The 20,137-nt window shown below is 37.3% G+C and overlaps 2 protein-coding genes across 4 annotated transcripts in view; both read right to left on the bottom strand.

Annotated features, from left to right (window-relative positions):
• The window catches only part of TTC17 (tetratricopeptide repeat domain 17), a 143,641-nt gene that overhangs the window by 7,447 nt on the left and 116,057 nt on the right, over positions 1–20,137 (bottom strand). The window lies entirely within an intron of this gene.
• The window catches only part of LOC100970939 (peptidyl-prolyl cis-trans isomerase A), a 33,942-nt gene continuing 15,640 nt past the window's right edge, over positions 1,836–20,137 (bottom strand). Inside the window, exon 1 of the mRNA XM_055094300.2 lies at positions 1,836–20,137. This exon is cut by the window's right edge and continues 15,640 nt beyond it. The gene's annotated coding sequence lies outside the window, so the exon portion shown is untranslated.

Genomic DNA, 20,137 nt, shown 5'->3' with positions numbered 1-20,137 from the left:
CTTGTTCTTTTTGACTGGTATTCCAAAAGGATTTTAAATAAAATGATCTTAGGCCAGGTGTGGTGGCCCACACCTGTAATCTCACCACTTTGGGAGGCCAAAGAAGGCAGATCACGTGAGGTCAGGAGTTCGAAACCAGCCTGGCCAACACAGTGAAAACCCGTCTATACTAAAAATACAAAAATTAGCCTGGTGTGGTGGCAGGTGTGTGTAATCCCAGCTACTCAGGAAGCTGAGGCAGGAGAATCACTTGAACCCGGGAGGAGGAGGTTGCAGAGAACCAAGATTGCGCCACTATACTCCAGCCTGGGTGACAGAGTGAGATTCTGTCTCAAAACAAACAAACAAACAAAAAAGGTATTTCTTTAATGCTAATATCTGACACACAAAAGAACATAAATAATTAAATACACATATAATATATAATTTCTTCTTTTTTCTGAGGCAGCTCTTGCTCTGTCTCCCAGGCTGGAGTGCAGTGGTGTGATCATAGCTCACTGTGGCCTTGAACTCCTGGGCTCAAGTGATCCTCCTGTCTCAGCCTCCTACCTCGGCCTCCTGAGTAGCTGGGACTACAGGCATGCACCACCATGCTTGGCTAATTTTTAAATTTTTTGTAGAGATGTGATTTTGCCATGTTGTCCAGGCTGGTCTTGAACTCCTGGGCTAAAGTGATCCTCCTGCCTCAGTCTCCCAAAGTGTTAGGATTATCAGAATGAGTCACCGTGCCAAGTATATAATTATATAACATAGTTAAATATTAGGTATATAACTATGTAAAACATATTCATGCTGTAAAACATACAATGAATATTCCAGAAACGACCACCTTACTGAAAAATGAACTTGTATTTACTTACGTGTTCTTACACCATTCCATCCTCACACACTATTCTAAATGTTATCTTTATTATTCAATTTCACCTTTTAAACATAGTTCTATCTCTGACATACATGTATACTTGACTCAACAATATACATTAGTTTACTTCTTCCTGTACTTTATGAAAATGGTATAGTAGTCCCTCCTACATGATAGGGATACATTCCAAGACCCGCGGTGGATGCCTGAAACCATGGATAGCATCCAGTTTTACATCTATTTTTTTTCAATCTGATAATGACAGGCAGGGAGCTTCTACACGATGATTCACATCCCGTGTGGACTGAGCCCAACAGCAGGTGGTTTCATCATGCTACTCAGAATGGTGGACAACTTAAAAACTTATATTTATTTTTGGAATTTTCCATTTAATATTTTTGGACCATGATAGACTGTGGATAACTGAAACCGTGGAAAATGAAGCTGCAAATAAGGGGGGGACTATGGCGTATTGTATGCAGACTTGACAAACTTGGGGCTTTTTATTCAACATTATATTTCTAAGATTCATTCATGTTGTGTTTATTCAATTTCCTTGCTGCACAATTAAATGCTCATTAAGTTGAACATACTGCATGGTATTTATCCATTTTCTGTAGATGGGCATTTAGATTGCTTCCTGGTTGTCTCCTGTTATAGTCTAGAGTAGATACCAAGGAGTAGAATTTCTGGGCCACGGGATATGCGTATGTTCAAAAAAAAAAAAAACCAAGAGATTGCCAAATTGTTTCCCAAAGGTGCCATGCCAACATACAACCCCATTCACATTGTTTAAAAGGACCTCTTGATCCATGTCCTTCTTAACCCTAGGTACTGTTGGTGAGGGGAAAACGGCATCTTCCTGTGGTATTACTTTGCATTTCCTGATTACTAGTGAGATTGAGAATTGTTTCTCATATTTATTCATCACACATATCACTTCTGTGAAATGCCTGTTAATATCTTTAATGCATTTTTCTATTTTATTACTTTTCATCAATTTATATGTTTTGTATATTAATCTTTTGTAGATTAAATGTGTTGCACATGTTTTCTCTCTGGCCTGCCTTTAATTAAAACAATTAAACTTTAATATACTTTAATTCATTAACATTTTCTTTTATAGTTATTTTGTGTCTCCTTTAAGAAGAAAACTTTCCTTACTCCATAGCCAGAAAAGTCATCTCCTACATTTTACTCTAATTTTCAACATTTTGTTTTTGATACTTGAGCCCTTAATTCATGTGGAATTGAATTTTTGTGTAAGATATGAAGATTGAAATTAAGTAAACAATTGCCCCAGTACAGTTCCTGAATAGTCCCTTCTCTTCCCACCAATTTTCAATATTACTTTTTTAATATATCACAGTTCTGTATGTTAGAGCAGAGGTCCCCAACCTTTTTGGCACCAGGGACCAGTTTCATGGAAGACAAATTTACCATGGATGGGGTAGGGGGTGGTTTTGGGATGATTCGAGTGCATTACATTTATCGTGCACTTTATTTCTATTATTATTACACTGTGAAATAATTATACAACTCACCATAATGTAGAATCAGTGGGAGCCCTGAGCTTGTTTTCCTGCAACTAGATGGTCCCATCTGGGAGTGATGGGAGACAGTGACAGATCATCAGCCATTAGATTCTCATAAGGAACTTCCGTGCAACCTAGATCCCTCGCATGTACAGCTCAGGCAGTAATGTGAGCGATGGGGAGTGGCTGTAAATAGAGATGAAGTTCACCTGCCACTCACCTTCTGCTGTGTAGCCCAATTCCTAACAGGCCACAGACCAGTACCCATCCGTGGCCTGGGAGTTGGACCCCTGTATTCGAGTCTATTTCTGGCCTTCCTATTTAGTCTTCCTAGCCATTTTTATTTATGCTTGAGCAAACAGCATAATGTCTTGTTTTATCAAAAAAGTAAGGCAACTCTCACTTTATTTTTCTTTTCAAGAGTGTCAGGTCTATTCTTCATGATTTACCTTTCCATATAAAGACCTGCTTTTCAAGTGCCATAAAAAAACCCTGCTGGTACTTTGATTATAATAGCACTGACTCTATAAATCAAATTGAGGAAAACTGACATGTTTATAACATGTGTCTTCTTATCCATGAACATTATATATCTATTTATTTAGATTGTTTAAAATGGTTTTTAATAGAAGTTTTATCTCTTGCTGCACGGAGGTCTTGATAACTTTTGTAAGATTTATTGAGAACTTTATATTTTTATAACGATGTATATTTTTAAAAATTACACTTTTAAATTTTGTGCTGCTGTACAGAAATGCAACTTTTTATTTATTGAGTTTACGGGAAGCCACTTTGAGAAAAATATTATTTCTAAAAAACTGTGGAGTCTTTGGGGTTTACTATACAGATAATCATATCATCTCTGAATGACATTTTGTTTTTTCTTCTTTACACTTATGCCATTAATTTCTTTCTTTCTTTTTTTGAGATGGAGTCTCGCTCTCTCACCCATGCTGGAGTACAGTGACACAATCTCGGCTCACTGCAACCTCCGCCTCCTGGGTTCAAGTGATTCTTCTGCCTCAGCCTCCTGAATAGCTGGGATTACAGGGCTGCACCACCACGCCTGGCTAATTTTTGCATTTTTAGTAGGGAGGAGGTTTCACTGTGTTGACCAGGCTGGTCCTGAAATCCTGATTTCAAGTGATCTGCCCACTTCGGCCTCCCAAAATGCTGGGATTACAGGCGTGAGCCACTGCGCCCAGCCTAATTTCTTTTTATTGATTTACTATACTTGCTAGGAGTTTCAGTACAAGGTTGAAAAGAAGTGGTGATAGTCTGCATTCTTTTTCTTGATTTCAAGTAATTATTTTTCATATTTCCTCATTAAGAATCATCTTTGAAGTAGATGTTTTGTTGATTATTTTCACCACATTAAGGAATTTACTAAGTTTTACATTATAAATGGGTATGAATTGTATCAAATGCAATCTACTGAAATGACTTCATAGTTTTTTTCCTTTAATTTGGTGACTCAAATTTTGCGTTTTCCTAGAGTTAGACCATTTTCAGTATTTCTGGGATAAACCCAATTTGGTCAAGGTATATCTCTTTTTAAAGAAATGTGCTGCTGGATTCAGTCTGTTAACATTTTGCTTATGATTTTGATACCTAAGTTCATGAGTGAGATTAGTGCTAACTTAAAAATTATATATGACAACATATATAAATATATATAATTTTTCTTTCTCATAATGTCTGGTTTTGTTTTAAAGTTTATACCCGTCTCAAGGAATTAACTGGTATGTCATTCCTTATTCTAATGTCTGGAAGTCTGTTTATATTAGGATGAGGTATTTCTCAAAAGTTTGTAGAATTCACACTTGCAAAATCAACAGACCTTGTTGTAATCTTTGTGAGAAGATTTTTAAAAAACTTACTACTTAATTTATTTGAGAATTATGAGATCCTTCAGGTTTTCTTTTTGTTCTTGAATCAGTTTAATACATTACATTTTTCTAAGAAATTGTCTACCTGTTTTCAAATTTATTGGCATAAAGTTGCAATTATATGCTTTTCTTATCCCTTAATTTGATATAACCATAGTTTTGTTTTGCCCTTTTTCTTGATATTGAGAATTTGTACTTTCTTTTTATCTTAATTTTGCCAAAAGTTTATTTTACTACTTGTTTCAAAGAAACAACTTTTGGATTGTTCATCTTCTCTATTATATCTTTGTTTTCTATTTCATTGATTTCTACATCTAGTAACATAACTTAGAAATACACAAATCGAAAACTTACAGGACTAAAATAAGATATAAGCAAATTCATAATTATTAATATAGTTGAATTAGCCTCTCAATAACTTATAGAAGACCAAAAAAATCAGTAAAGAAAATATAAACAATACTATCAGGAACTTAACCTAACTGATATTTCTAAAATGCTCTACCTAACAAAAGCAGAAGACAATATTCCTTTCTAGTGCACATGAAGCATTAACCAAGATAGGCCACATTCTGGCCCATAAAACAAGCTTGAATAAGCTGAAAAGAATTCAAATCATACAAAGTATGTTCATTTACTACAATGGAATTAAACTAGCTATCAATTAAAGAAAGATATCTAGAAAACACCCAAATAGTTGGAAACTAAATATCATACTCCTAAATAACTCATGGGTCAAAAAAATTAGAAGGAAAATTATAAAGTACTTTGAATTGAATGAAAATGAAAATATGACAAGTTAAATTTGTCATAAATTTACAGGAAACTTTTAGCATTGAACATCTACATTAGAAAAGAAGACAGGGATCAAGTCAATCATACAAGCTTACATTAAAAGCCTAAAAAAAAAACTATTAAAAACCTAAAAAATGAAAAGCAAATTAAATCCTAGGCAAGCGGAAGACAAGGAAATTACAAAGATAAGAGCAGACATAAATGAAAGAGAAAACAAAAAGATGGTGAAAAGTCAGTGGATCCTCAAACTGATTATTTAAGATCAATAAAATGGCCAAGCATGGTGGCTGTAATCCCAGCACTTTGGGAGGCCAAGGTGGGTGGATCACTGGAGCTCAGGAGTTTGAGACTGACCTGGGCAACATGGTGAAACCTCATCTCTACTAAAAATACAAAAATTAGCCAGGCATGGTGGTGCAAGCCTGTAACCCCAGCTACTCAGAAGGCTGAGGCACGAGAATCACTTGAACCCAGGAGGCAGAGGCTGCACTGAGCTGAGATCGCACCACTGCACTCCAGCCTGGGCGACAGAGTGAGACTCTGTCCCCCCATTCCCCAACAACAAAAAAAATCAATAAAATTCATAAACTTCTAGCGAGTCTGATCAGAAAAAAAGAGATAAGATACAAAGTACCAATATCAGGATCAAGAGAGGGTCCATTACTACAGATCCTACAGATAGTAAAAGGATGATAGGAAAATAATATGAAGAACTTTCTGCCAATAAACAATTTAGATGAAATAAACAAATCCCTTGAAAGACACAATTACCAAAGATCACCAGAGAAGAAAGAGATAATTTGAATAGCCCTAGATCTATTAAAGATATTAGAGCTATAATTAAAAACCTCTCACAAAGAGAACTCTAGGACCAGATGGCTTCACTGGCAAATTCTAACAAATATTAAGGAATTCTCTACAGACTTTTTCAGAAAACTAAAGTGAAGGAAACACCTCCAACTCATTAAACAAGGTCATTATTATCCTGATACCAAAACTTCACAAAAACATAATAAAAAAAACCACAGACCAATATCCCTCATGAACATAAACACAGGTACAAACTGACTGACTTATGCATAATGGAGAAGAGTGTTTATGTTGACAGATTTGCAATTTCTAACTGTACATCTATCTTTCTTTTGTTTTACATATTTTGAGGGTATTTTACTGAATATGTATAAGTTTAGAACTGGTATATCTTTCTGGTGAATTAAACGTTTTATCATTATGTAGTCATTCTCTCTACTCCTAATAATTATTGTTTTGAAATATATGTTTTTCAGGTAATTAATATAACTATGCCTACCTCCTTTTTATTAGTTTGTACCTGGTATTTCTTTTCCAACTTTTTTGTTTTAGATGTAGTCATAAAAATATGCAGTTCCTTTAAAAGTTTTCTGATTTCACATTATTGTCACTGCTGTATTATAGATCATTTTATATTTGTCCAGATTCTTGAATGCTTTTTTTTTTTGCATTTTCTTGTATTGATTTTTTTTGGCTCATCCTCTTCTTACTTCATTATTTTATCCTCACAGGTTTTAGATTTGTGTATTCTTTTAATGATACCCTTAAATTTTACTGTAAAAATTTAACAAAGTCTAAACAATGTATTATAACTCTCTTCTCCTGCATAATAAAAGGGCTTTTGAAAACCTAAGATCTGATCATCCCACTCTTAAATATACGTTCTACTTTGTACAGTATTTCAGTCATTTCTTTTAAAATCCCACAAATTATTATTTTCCACAATGTTTGGGTTTGTATCTTATTTGCTTAGCATTTTGTTTTGTCATTTTATTTGCTTAGCAAATCTTCTTGGGTCTCAGATAATTCTTCTGCAGCCATCATATAAAAAATTTTCTTTAGAACGGCACTCTTGGTAGTAAATTTTTCTAGCTCTTTGCTTATCTTTAAATATCTTTATTCTTTCTTCATTGTAGGTCACACAATTCTAGGGGGTCTGGTATCCTTTCACAATTCATCTGGCCTTGATAGTGGCTATTAAATAGGTTGTCATTTTAGCCATCATTCCTTGTAGGTGATCTGTCCTTTCTTTCTGTCTCCATGAGGGCAGAGATCTTTTGAGTTGTTTTTCACTGATTTATCCCAACCATTTAAAAAGTAAATGGCATATAGTAAGCTTCTATTAACCATTTGCTGAATGAATGAATAAATGAATGAGTGAATGAATACATGGCTACTGTGATACTTATTGAGCTATTGTCTTTCAGGTCCAAATCTGCTTTGCGATAACTGCTGGCACTCTGCAAACCACATTTCTCCTTTGTTAACAGGCTTCTTGTTAGGTTCAGCAAACATGTGCACTAGAAGATTGGAAGGCAAGAGGGAGAAGGGACTTCTTTCTTCCTATTTGCATGCTGCTCCTGTCAGTGTTATTCCAGCAACAGCACTCTAGTCTCCAGGTTCTTTAAGCACTCCCAGACCCAGGCTCACTGCACCCTTCTGCCGCAAGGCTGTCCCTCTCTGTGGAAGCAAGAGCTCCAGCTCCTCAGTTTCTCCTGTAAACTTCTAAATTCTGAAAACCCTAATCACTTGCTGCCCTTTTCCACACCTAGAGGTGGGAGCTGTTCCCTACAGTTATCTTTAGTTTACTTCCTTGTTTCCTTTTTCTCTTTCAGCCCTCTACAACGTCATCAATTCTCTAAATCAAATTTGCTTTTCTGAAATACCTAGTGTTATTTCAGTACCCTGACTGAAATGGATGCTTTAAGACACCTTTGCCTTTGCTATTTTGTAGTTCTACTATAATGTATGTAGGTATGGATTTCTTTTTACTTTTCCAGCTTGGAATACATGGTACTTCCTAAGTCTGTTGATTCATTTGTCTCCTTGTCTCTATAATATTTCAGGTAAATTTTTTACAATGCTTGCAATTCACTATTTAATTATGTCTAATTCATGTAACCCATCAACTGAATATCTGACTTACACAATTTATTTTAGTTTAAGATGGCTAGTTTGCTTTTTAAATTTACCTACTCATTTCTGATGCTATTTGTTTTCTCATCTTTGTAATCACATCATTTAAATGTTTTATAATGAAAAATTTCAAGTATATACAAAAATAAAGGAACTTTTTTTTTTTTTTTTTTGAGATGGAGTCTCACTCTGTCACCCAGGCTGGAGTGCAGTGGCGTGATCTTGGCTCACTGCAACCTCTGCCTCCCGGGTTCAAGCTATTCTCCTGCCTCAGCCTCCAGAGTAGCTGGGATTACAGGTGTGAGCCATCACACCTTGCTAATTTTTTGTATTCTTAGTAGAGACAGGGTTTCACCATGTTGACCAGGCTAGTCTCGAACTCCTGACTTGGTGATCCACCTGCTTCAGCCTCCCAAAGCACTGGGAATACAGGCGTGAGCCACCACGCCCGGCCTGGAACTACTCTTTTAAAAGTTGCACTCCTGGCTGGGTGCGGTGGCTCACACCTTGTTATCTCAGTAATTTGGGAAGCCAAGGTGGGAGGATTGCTTGAGGCCAGGAGTTTGAGACCAGTCTGGGCAACATAGCGAGACTACATTTTTATGAAAAAAATTTAAAAATTAGCTTGGCATGGTCCGTGCCTGTCGTCCTAACTACTTTGGGGGTTGGGGGATGGGGCAGGGAGGATGAGGCAGGAGAATCACTTGAGCACAGGAGTTTGAGGCTGCAGTGAGCTAAGACTGTGTCACTGCACTCTCGCCTGGGTGACAGATGGAGACCCTGTCACTTTAAATTACATAAATAAATAAATAAAACAATATAATGAACCCTCATGTGCTCATCATTCAGCTTCATCACTTATCAACTCATGGCCATGTTGTTTGATCTATACCCTCATCCATGTTAATATGAAGCAAATTCCAGATTTCATACAATTTCATGAGTAAATTCTTTAGTGTGTGCCTCTAAAAGATAAAAACTCATGTTTAGAACATAAGCTTATGTACATTATGCCTAAAGAAGTGAAAATGATTCTTTCATATCATCAAGTATTCAGTTGGTTGTTCCTATGTCCCCCAAGTGTCTTACAGAAGTTTCATTTTGCTTTTACAGTTTGAATCACACAATCTAAATGAGCGCCATACATTTTAATTGGCTGCTTTCTCCTTAAATCTGTTGTGATCTCTGGAGTCCATCTTCATCAGTTTTTTTCTTTACAAATTAATTTTTGTAGAAGAAATAGGGCTATCTGTCCTGTTGGTTTCCAGCATTAGACTCTGCTATTGCATCCTCATGGTACCATTTAACATGCTCCTTTGTTCCCTGTTATTTCTCATAAATTGTAATTAGAGAAGTGACTGGTTTAGATTTAACTTTTGGGGGAAGAGTGGGACAAAACTACTTTATAGGTGTGTACTTCTAATGATACACATATACTGTCTGGGTGTCTCAGATGTTAGCAGCAAGTGATGATCACTGCTGATATTCATTAAGGGCTACAAAACTAATATTCTGATGTTATTATCACTTTCAGTTTATTAATCGTAATATTCCTAGAGAGACTTTCCCTCATCAATTGCTTATCCCCCAAAAAAAATTAATTTAGAAAAGGAAGGACACATGCTTTTTACTTTTAATTATATCTACATTGAAAAAAAAACTATTCCCATGTGATATGGTTTGGCTGTGTCCCCACCCACATCTCGAATTGTATTTCCCAGAATTCCCACGTGTTGTGGGAAGGACCCAGGAGGAAGTAATTGAATCATGGGGGCTGGTCTTTCCCATGCTATTCTTGTGATAGTGAATAAGTCTCATGAGATCTGATGGGTTTATCAGGGGTTTCTGCTTTTGCTTCTTCCTCATTTTTCTCTTGCCACCACCATGTAAGAAGTGTCTTTTGCCTCCTGCCATGATTCTGAGGCCTCCCCAGCCATGTGGAACTGTAAGACCAATTAAACCTTTTTGTTCCCGGTTTCGGGTATGTCTTTATCAGTAGCATGAAAACAAGCTAATACAGTAAATTGGTACTAGCAGAGTGGGGCACTGCTGAAAAGATACCTGAAAATGTGGAAGTGACTTTGGAACTGAGTAACAGGCAGAGATTAGAACAGTTTGAAGGGCTCAGAAGAAGACAGGAAAATGTGGGAAAGTCTGGAACTTCCTAGAGACTTGTGGAGTAGCTTTGCCGAAAATGCTGATAGCAATATGGACAATAAAATTCAGGCTGAGGTGGTCTCAGATGCAGATGAGGAACTTGTTGGGAACTGGAGCAAAGGTGACTCTTGTTATGTTTTAGCAAAGAGACTGGTGGCATTTTGCCCATCCTAGAGATTTGTGGAACTTTGAACTTGAGAGAGATGATTTAGGGTATCTGGTGGAAGAAATTCCTAAGCAGCAAAGCATTCAAGAGGTGACTTGGGTGCTGTTAAAGGCATTCAGTTTTATAGGGGAAGCAGAACATAAAAGTTTAGAAAATTTGCAGCCTGACTATGCGATAGAAAAGAAAAACCCATTTTCTGGGGAGAAATTCAAGCCAGCTGCAGAAATCTGCATAAGTAGCAAGGAGTCTAATGTTAACCCCTGAGACCATGGGGAAGATGTCTCCAGGCCACATCAGAGAACTTCATGGCAGCCCCTCCCATCACAGGCCCAGAGGCCCAGGAGGAAAAAGTGGTTTTGTGGGCTGGGCCCAGGGTCCCCGTGCTGCGTGCAGCCTAGAGACTTGGTGCCTTCCATCCCAGCTGCTCCAGCCATGGCTGAAAGAGGCCAACATACAGCTTGGGCTGTGGCTTCAGAGGGTGGAAGCCCCAAGCCTTGGCAGCTTCCATGTGGTGTTGAGCCTGTGGGTGCACAGAAGTCAAGAAATGAAGTTTGGGAACCTCCACCTAGATTTCAGAAGATGTACGGAAAGTCCAATTAAACCTCTTTTTGCTCCCAGTTTCAGGTGTGTCTTTATCAGCAGCAAGAAAACGAACGAATACACCATGCATTCTCCAAGGCACAATTATCATTGCAAATTCAGTAGTTTAATTGTAGGTGATGCATTTCATTCATTGCAGTTATTATCCTCCTGTTGCTCAAACTGTCTTATGTTTGGCCAATGGGAGCTTATTCAAGTTCATTCCAAATTCTTTTGATACAACCTTTGTTGTCATTGCGAGCTTCCTTGCTTTCCCAGACTTGGTAGAAGCTTTTTCTCCAAAGAATACTGGTTCAAATACTTGGTAGAAGCTATTACTCCAAGGAAAACTGGTTCACCTAGATTGTGACCTTTAGGTACCACTTTCCACTAAAATGGAAGCTAAAGTCCACAATCTAGAGACTAAAGGTGCTTATTAGTACTGGATCTGTCATTACCTCTAGTTTTTTCAGCAAATAAAGCTAGGAACTTTGTATTTTAAAACTGATAAAACACATCAGAATTTGTACCAATATTCCCAATTCAGGACCACAGGTGTTAACACCATCATTCTCGCATCTGTATCTCCTTTCATCTCTACCAAAAATTCCAGTTCTCAACACCAAAAAAGAACTCATTCATTTCACAATACATACACTTAGAATCTCAGAAGAACACTATCAATATCATTAACAACATTATTGAAAATAGTACAGGTTGAGTATACCTAATCTGAAAATCCCAAATTTGATATGCTCCAAAATCCCAAACTTTTTGAGCACCAACGTGATAACTGAAATGCTCATTGGAACATTTTGGACTTTCAGATTTGGAATGCTCAAGCAGAATAATGCAAATATTCAAAAATCCAAAAATATCTGAAATTGAGGCCGGGTGTGGTGGCTCACATCTGTAATCCCAGCACTTTTGGAGGTGGAGGTGGGTGGACTGCCTGAGTCCAGGAACCTGGGCAACACAGGGAAGACCTTGTCTCTATTTAAAAAATTTAAAAATTAGCTGGGCATGGTGGCACATGCCTGTAGTCCCAGCTGCTTGGGAGGCTGAGGTGGAAGGATTGCTTTTACCTGGGAGGTTGAGGCTGTAGTGAGTGGTGATCACGCCACTGCACCTTTAGCCTGGGCGACTGCTTTCCTTATAAAACTGAATGCCTTTAACAGCACTCAAGTCACCTCTTGAATGCTTTGCTGCTTAGAAATTTCTTCCACCAGATACCCTAAATCATCTCTCTTAAGTTCAAAAAAAAAAAACAAAAAAAAAACCCCATCTGAAATTCAAAGCACTTCTGGTCCCAAGCATCTTGGATAAAGGATAATCAATCTGTACAAGGTTTTCTTTGGTTCTTAGGGTAAATCTCATTAGGGATGTATAGTCAAATACAGTTGACCCTTGAACAACACAGGTTTGAACAGTGCAGGTTCACTTACACACGGATTTTTTTCAATAAAAGACCAAGCGTGCTTGCCTCTCCTGCCTCCCCTTCCATCTCCTTCACTTCTTGTGCCTCTAATACCCCTGAAACAGCAAGACCAACCCCTCTTCTTCCATTCCTACTCCTCAGCCTACTTAACATGAAGATGGTGAGAATGAAGACCTTCAAGATGATCCACTTCCACTTAATGAACAGTAAATATATTTTCTCTTCCTTATGATTTTCTTAACATTTTCTTTTCTATAGATTATAAGAATACAATATAAAATACATATATAAAATATGTATTAACCAACTGTTTATGTTATCATAAGGCTGCCAGTCAATAGTGGGCTATTAGTAGTTAAGTTTTTGAGGAGTCAAAAGTTATATGTGGATTTTAAACTGTGTAGGGAGTTGGCACCCCTAACTTCCATGCTGTTCAAGGGTCAACTGTAATTGTGTTTTAAAGTCATTTGGAATAATTCCTCTTGATAATTCCCCTTGGTATGGTTATACTACCAACTGAATACATAGGCTCATTTAATTTTAAGTAGAAACTGCTTTATTAAAAATTTTGTGTAATTGTGCAAAATATTTACTTGGTTTCAAAGTCAAATTGAAAAAATAATGTAGATTCAAGGAACCTAGCTTCATTCCTTGTCCTCTCCACCCCATTTTCTTTCCTCTATGGAAAACCATTTAAAAATATTTTTAAGATTTAGTCTTCCATTTTAAAATATCTTTTTCTCTACATATATCCACTCTTCCCTTGCCATTTTTAAAAAAAGATAAATAGTATCCTAAGATATTATTTTTTTCCACTTTTTCTCCTCCACTTGATATCCTGGAGATTTTATTCCACTGAAATGGTCCTTGTTCTTTTTGACAGCTGCAGAAGCCTCCACTGTGTGGAAGCCTCCACAGTGTGGATGTTCACACATAATGTACATCCACGGGGAACTTTTCATTTAATCACTCCGCTACTGCTGGGCATTTGGGTTGTTTCCAATTTGCTACAAATCAGGTTACAATAAACAGCCTCATTCAAAAGTATTTTTGTTTTAATGTTTTTGCCAATGTATTTTTGGGAATAGTTACTAAAAGTAGAATTGCTGGCTAAAAGGGTAAATGAATGTATAATTTTGCTAGATATAGTCAGTTTCTTCCCTGTAAAGGTCATCCATTTCTTTCTTTCTTTCTTTCTTTTTTTTTTGAGACAGAGTCTCATTCTGTTGCCCAGGCTGAAGTGCAGTGGTGCAATCTTGGCTCACTGAAACCTCCGCCTCCCAGTTCAAGTGATTCTCCTGCCTCAGCCTCTCAAGTAGCTCGGATTACAGGTGCTTGCCACCAAGCCTAGCTAATTATTTTTATTTTTTTATTTTTAATGAAGATGGGGTTTCACCATGTTAGCCAGGCTGGTTTAGAACTCCTGACCTCAAGTGATCCACCTGCCTCGGCCTCCCAAAGTGGTAAGATTACAGGCGTGAGCTACTGTGCCCGGCCCATTTCACATTTTCATTAGCAATGTATGGCAGTGTGTTTCCCCACAGTCTAAGAGGTTTTAGTCTTATAAAACTTCTGAATTTTTGCCAGTGTGATGGGTGAAAAATATCTCAATGTAGTGTGGTTTTGATTTGTTCTTTTTCTAGCTTTTTTAGATAGAAGCATAGATCACTGACGTTCATCTCCTCTCCCCTGTTTTAAACTAATATATCCATTTAGGATACAAACTTCCCTCAAGTATTGCTTTAACTGCATCCCACATGTGCTGATATACCATATCTTTTACACTGTATCACACATTTCAAAATATTTTCTAATTCCCTTTGTGCTTTTTTCATTGACCCATGGATTATTTAGAGGTGTAGTGCTTAATGTTACCAAAACAGGTGAAGATTTTTTTTTCTTTTTTTTTTTTTAGATGGAGTCTCGCCCTGTCGCTCAGGCTGGAGTGCAGTGGAGTGATCACAGCTCACTGCAACCTCTGCTTCCCAGGTTCAAGCAATTCTCCTGCCTCAGCCTCCCAAGTAGCTGGGATTACAGGCACGCACCACCGCACATGGTTAATTTTTGTATTTTTAGTAGAGATGGGGTTTCATCATGTTGGCCAGGCTGGTCTCGATCTCCTGACCTCAGGTGATCTGCAGGTCTTGGCCTCCCAAAGTGCTGGGATTACAAGCTTGAGCCACTGCACCCAAACTGGAGATTTACTATCTCTTCTTTTGTTTCTGATTTTTTTTTTTTTTTTTAGCTTAATTCCACTATGGTGAGAACACATACTGTAAATGATTTAAATGTGTTAAAATTTAACTGAGGCTTAATTTATGACTCAGGTTATGATCAAGATGGTAAATGTTCCATGTGGCTTTTTAAAAATGAGTAGTTTGTCATAGTTGATATCAACATTATAGAAATATCAGTTAGGTCAAGTTTGCTTTTTAGTAAGATGATTTATATTTTTACTGATTTTTTTGTCTGCTTAATTCTATCACCTATTGAGAGGTATGTAAAATTCCACTAAGACTGCAGATTTATGTTTAATATTTGTTATAGAACTTAAAACTATGCTATTAGTTACATATAAATTTACAACTTTCTATATCCCTAGTGGAGTAATCATTTTATCATTATGAAATGTCTGTCTTTAACTGTAGTAATGCTTCTTACCTTAAATTCCATATTACCTGATATTAGTATAACTACATCAACTTCCTTTTTACTTGTATTTGCATGATATATCTTTTTTCTTTTCTGAAACAGGGTCTCACTTTGTCACCCAGGCTGGAGGGAAATGGTACAATCATAGCTCACTGCAGCCTCAAACTCCTAGGCTCAGGATTCTCCTGCCTCAGCCTCCAGAGTAGGTATGCTACTATGCTTGGCTAGGTTGGTTTGTTTGCTTTTTTTAGTAGAGATGGTCTCTCTTGTTGTTCAGACTATTCTCAAACTCCTGGTCTCAAGCAATCCTCCTGTCTTAGCCTCCCAAAATGCTGGGATTACAGGCATGATCCACTGTGCCTGGCTGATATATCTTTTTAAAATTTGTTTAATTTTAACTGTTGTATATTTTATATTAAAAAGCACATAATTTGGTTCATATTTGAAAACCCAGTTGATAATGTCAGTACTCCAGTACCTGAAGTACTTAGTCCTTTTATATTTATTCTGCTTACTGATATATTAGGTTTATCGGTCATTTTACTATTTGCCTTCCATTTCACACATTCCTTTTGTCCTCCTTTGTCTCTTTTTAAAAATTGATCAAATGTTTATTACTCCTTTTCCTTTAATTATACATGTTTTGCTCTTAAGTGGTTAGCCTAGAGATTGCAACTTGCATCTTCAACCTATTACACACTGAAAATACATATTATTACTTTAATTTCATTACTTTCTTGATAATGCTAAAACCTAGCACTTTATCTGTGAATACTCATGGGCAGTTGATCTCATGTTAACCTTTTGGCTTTGAAATCTTCCCCCGTGGGAAGGGATAAAAGCTGGAGACAAACTTATGCTGAGAGAAGCTGTCCACTCCTCTCCGCTGTCCATAAATTGGACTTGACCAGAAACCAAACTGCAGCTGGGCTGGTTGGCAAAAATGATTTTGCCTTGGTGCAGCTGATGCATTAGGCCAAACTAGGCATTGATGACTGGCTGGGGGTGGGAAGGAGACAAGCACATGAGCTTTAGAATTTATGTCTGCGACTGGGTCTGTGATAGGACAAAGTGGGTGGAGCAGCCGGCTGGCTCTGACCAAGCTGAGCTGCCTGCTCATCCAATGTAATGTCTACGAGCCTCTACCTGAGGAAGTGGGGGACAAAAGTAGGGGAATTACTCTACAGCAGCCCACATGGTTACACAGGACTATGTGGTAACCTGGCATACAAGCTGGTGCAGTGGCAATGGCAGCAGCTTGATGCAAGTCTAGGGCCACCGGTGGAGCCCTCTGAGCTGCAGCCTCAGTCGCGTCCTGAAGGCTCTGATAGTGCAGGTGGATCAGGTGGATTTAATCCTAAAATAGAGTCTGGTTAATGCCATCTGCTGACAGTTAGTGACAATTAATGTCAATGTGAACTCAAAAACTCCCTAAGGAGACAATTAGAGATGGGCTTTTGAAGAAATAATAAATAATGACTAGTATTTTAAAGGTTGAAGCTAAAAGAACATGGGGACCCTTTTGCAAACAGTAAACAGGAAAGGGGCACTTTTACTTTGTTATCACTGCCATTGAATAAGGCATTTGGTTTTAACGTGGGGTCCTCAGGTCAGCAGTATCACCCAGTATCACCTGGGAACTTATTAGATATGTAAATTCTCAAGCCTCACCCTAAAGCTACTGAGCTAGGAAGTAAGTCATAGGGCACCAACAATTTGTGTTTTAACAAGGCCTCCAGGTAATTCTTATCTACCCTAAAGTTTTAACTCAAGGTCGTGGAAGTCCGTCCGTGAGCCTAAAATGGAAAACAATGTTGGATGAAACTTCTAGCTTTATTTCCCTAAATATCTAATATCTGTTACAGGTAACATATGGTAAAAAATAACACTGGTTGGTAAACCTATCTGGACTGAGATGATTGTAAATAAGCTACAAATACCTGATGAAAAGCCACAGCTTTGAGCTTCTGAGTGTCACGGTTCTTATAGCCAAGCCATATCCCTCTCCAGGACTCTATGCTCATGAGGCTATTACAAAAGATATTGACTCTTTATTGGAACTTAGGGTATCTAAACTAGGGTAGTTCCCACAATTAATAAATTGACTTGTTCCCTTCTATCTGAACTGACACTTGGCAGAAAATGCGGGTGGGCAGAGAATGGCCCCCGGACTAAGGTGCGAGCTATGTGAGGGCTCACTCTGGAGGTATACCTCTGATGCTGCTGCAGCGGCATGAATGTGAAATGTCTAACTGGTCCTAGGACTATCTAACGTGGTCAGTACAGTTCCCTTCTGCCTTTTATTGTTTTATTATCAATGATATTTCATTTTTATTTCAGTTCCCATCTGCCTTTTATTGTTTTATTATTGTTGTCATACATTTTTACTTTGGAAGATGTTACCGTCCATATTTTGTAAAGCCATCCTCATTCTCTGTCTCCTCGAACATTTACCCTTTCTGTGGCTTTTTGTTCTTTCCTATATTTCCGAGCCTCCATGTGGGATAGTTTTCCTTCTGCCTGAAAAAACCCTTTACTGATTTTTTAGTACAATCTGTTGGTAAAAGCATCTTCCAGCTTTTAGTGGTCTAAAATCTTTATTTAACTTTCATTTTTAAAAAGTGAGGTATAACTTACATAAACAAATGCTCAGATCCTAAGTGTAACATTCACTTTCGACAATTAAGTAACAAAGACACAGAAATATCCAACACTCCAGAAAGTTCTTTCATGCGGTATTCCAGTCAATACCTTCCCCCACGAAGTAATCACTGATCTGATTTCTATCCCTATATGTTATTTTCCCCTGTTCTGGAATTTCATATAGTTAGAATCTTAACTATGCATTTTTTTGTTACCAACTTCTTTTGTGAGAATAATGTTGAGATTCCTCAATGTTGTGGATGTTGGTTCTTTTTTGCTGAACAGTATCCACCATCTCAATAGACCACTGTTTACCTATTCTTCTATTGATGGGCACCTCACTGTTACCAGTTTTATTGGCTATTACGAATAAAGCTGCTGTAAATATTTTTTTTCCAAGTATTTTGTGGTCATATGTTTTCATGTCTCTTTGATAAATTTCTAGCAGCAAAATTACTGGGTCATGTATATATATGTAACTCTTTAATAAACTGACAAACTGTTTTCCAAAATAATCATATTATTTTCTACTCCCACTAGCAACATATGAGGGTTCCAGTTGCTCCACATCCTCTCCAACGTTTGTCATTATCAGTCTTTTTCACTGTCTAGCCCTTCTACAGGGTATGAACTGGTATTTCACTGGGGTTTTGTTTTTCATTTCTAGATGACTAATACATTGGGTACTTTTAAAATGTAATTACTACACATATATTGTGTTTTGTGAAACGTCTATTCACAAAACTCACCTTTAAAAAATTGCATTGTCTTTTTAAAAATTACTAAATTGTAGTTTATATATTTTGAACTCAAGTCCATCATATATACGTATTGTGAATATTTTCTTTAAGTCTGTGTCTATTTTCTTAAGTGTCTGTTGAAGATAAATTTTATTTTTTTTTAAGCTGGAGTGCAGTGGCACAATCATAGCTCATTACATCCTCAAAGTCCTGGGCTCAAGCAATCCTCCCAACTCAGCCTCCTGTGTAGCTAGGACTACAGGCGTTGCTGGCTAATTTTTAAATTTTTTGTAGAGATGGGGTCTTGCTATGTTGCCCTGGTTGGTCTTGAACTCCTGGCTTCAAGTAATCCTTCTGTTTTGGCCTCCCAAGGTGATGGGATTGGAGGTGTCAGCCACCATGCCCAGCTGAGAAATTTTAATGAAGTCCAACTTACCAATTTTTTTTTCTTGTATAGTTCATGTTTTCTAAGAAGTCTCTGCCTACACCAAGAACTTAAAGAGAACATCTTATGTTTTGCTCTGGTAGCTTTATTGCTTTAGCTTTACTTTTATGTCTATAATTTATCTCAAGTTGATTTTTCTGGATGATGTGAGGTATGGGTTTTTTCTTCTATATGCATATCCATGCATTCCAGACATACTTATTACAGAGATTTTACTTCATTCAAATGCTGTCGTGCCCTTTGAGAAAATCATTTGACCATCTATGTAAAGGTTTATTCTTGGCCTCTCTCTTCTGTTCCACTGTTCTATTGGTCTATCATTTTGCCAATAACATACATAATGATTACTTTATTTGCTTCATTTTTAAAGGATATTTGCAGGGTACAGAGGTCTAGGTTGGTGCTGTTTTCTTCCAGCAATTGAAATGTCACTTTGTTGTCTTCTGGTTCCATTGCTCCTGCTGAGAAGTCAGCTGTCAGTCTTGGACATTTGAAAGTGAGTTCTTTTCTCTATCTTTTAAGATTCTATTCTCTGTCTTTTGTTTTTGGCAATTTGCTATGATATTCTAGTAAGGCTTCTTTGTATTTGTATCTGTGGATCACACACTTTCTTGAGTCTGTGAAATAATGTCTTTCATAATTCTTAGGAAATAAATTCTGAGCCATTACCTCTTCAAACCTTGCTCCTGCCTTGTTCTCTCTCCTCTTCTCCTGGGATTCTGTATGTTGGATTTTTTTTTTTTTTGGATGTGTCCCACATGTCCTTTATTCCCTTATCTCCCCTCTGCCTCCACAAATTCCTTTATGTCTTTATATATCAGTTTGGATATTTTCTACTAAAAATGATTTTCTTCTTCATCTTCAGTTTGGATATTTTCTAATAACCTGTTTTGACCTATCTTTCATCTTTTCTGCTGTGACTAATCATCTGTTCTACTGTTCTACTTGTTATTGTAGTGAAAACGCATAAAATTTATCTTAACCATTCTAAGTACACAGTTCAGTAGTGTTTAGTATATTCACATCATGTAACCAACCTTCAGAACTTCTTCGTCTGGGAAAACAAACTCAATATCCATTAAGCAACTTTTCACACCCCCTTCCTCCCAGTTGCTGGCAACAATCATTCTATTTTCTGTCTCTATGAATATGACTACTCTAGATACCTCACATAAGTGGAATCATTCAGTATTTGCCTTTTTGTGACTGGCTTATTTCACTTACCGTTAATTCCTCAAGATTCCTCCATGTTGTAGCATGTGTTGGAATTTCCTTCCTTTTTAAGGCTGT

The sequence above is a fragment of the Pan paniscus genome, chromosome 9 (assembly GCF_029289425.2).
Source record: "Pan paniscus chromosome 9, NHGRI_mPanPan1-v2.0_pri, whole genome shotgun sequence".
NCBI classification, from domain to species: Eukaryota; Metazoa; Chordata; class Mammalia; order Primates; family Hominidae; genus Pan; species Pan paniscus.
The sequence above is the reverse complement of the archived record's forward strand: the minus strand, read 5'-3'. Positions and strand labels throughout refer to the sequence as shown.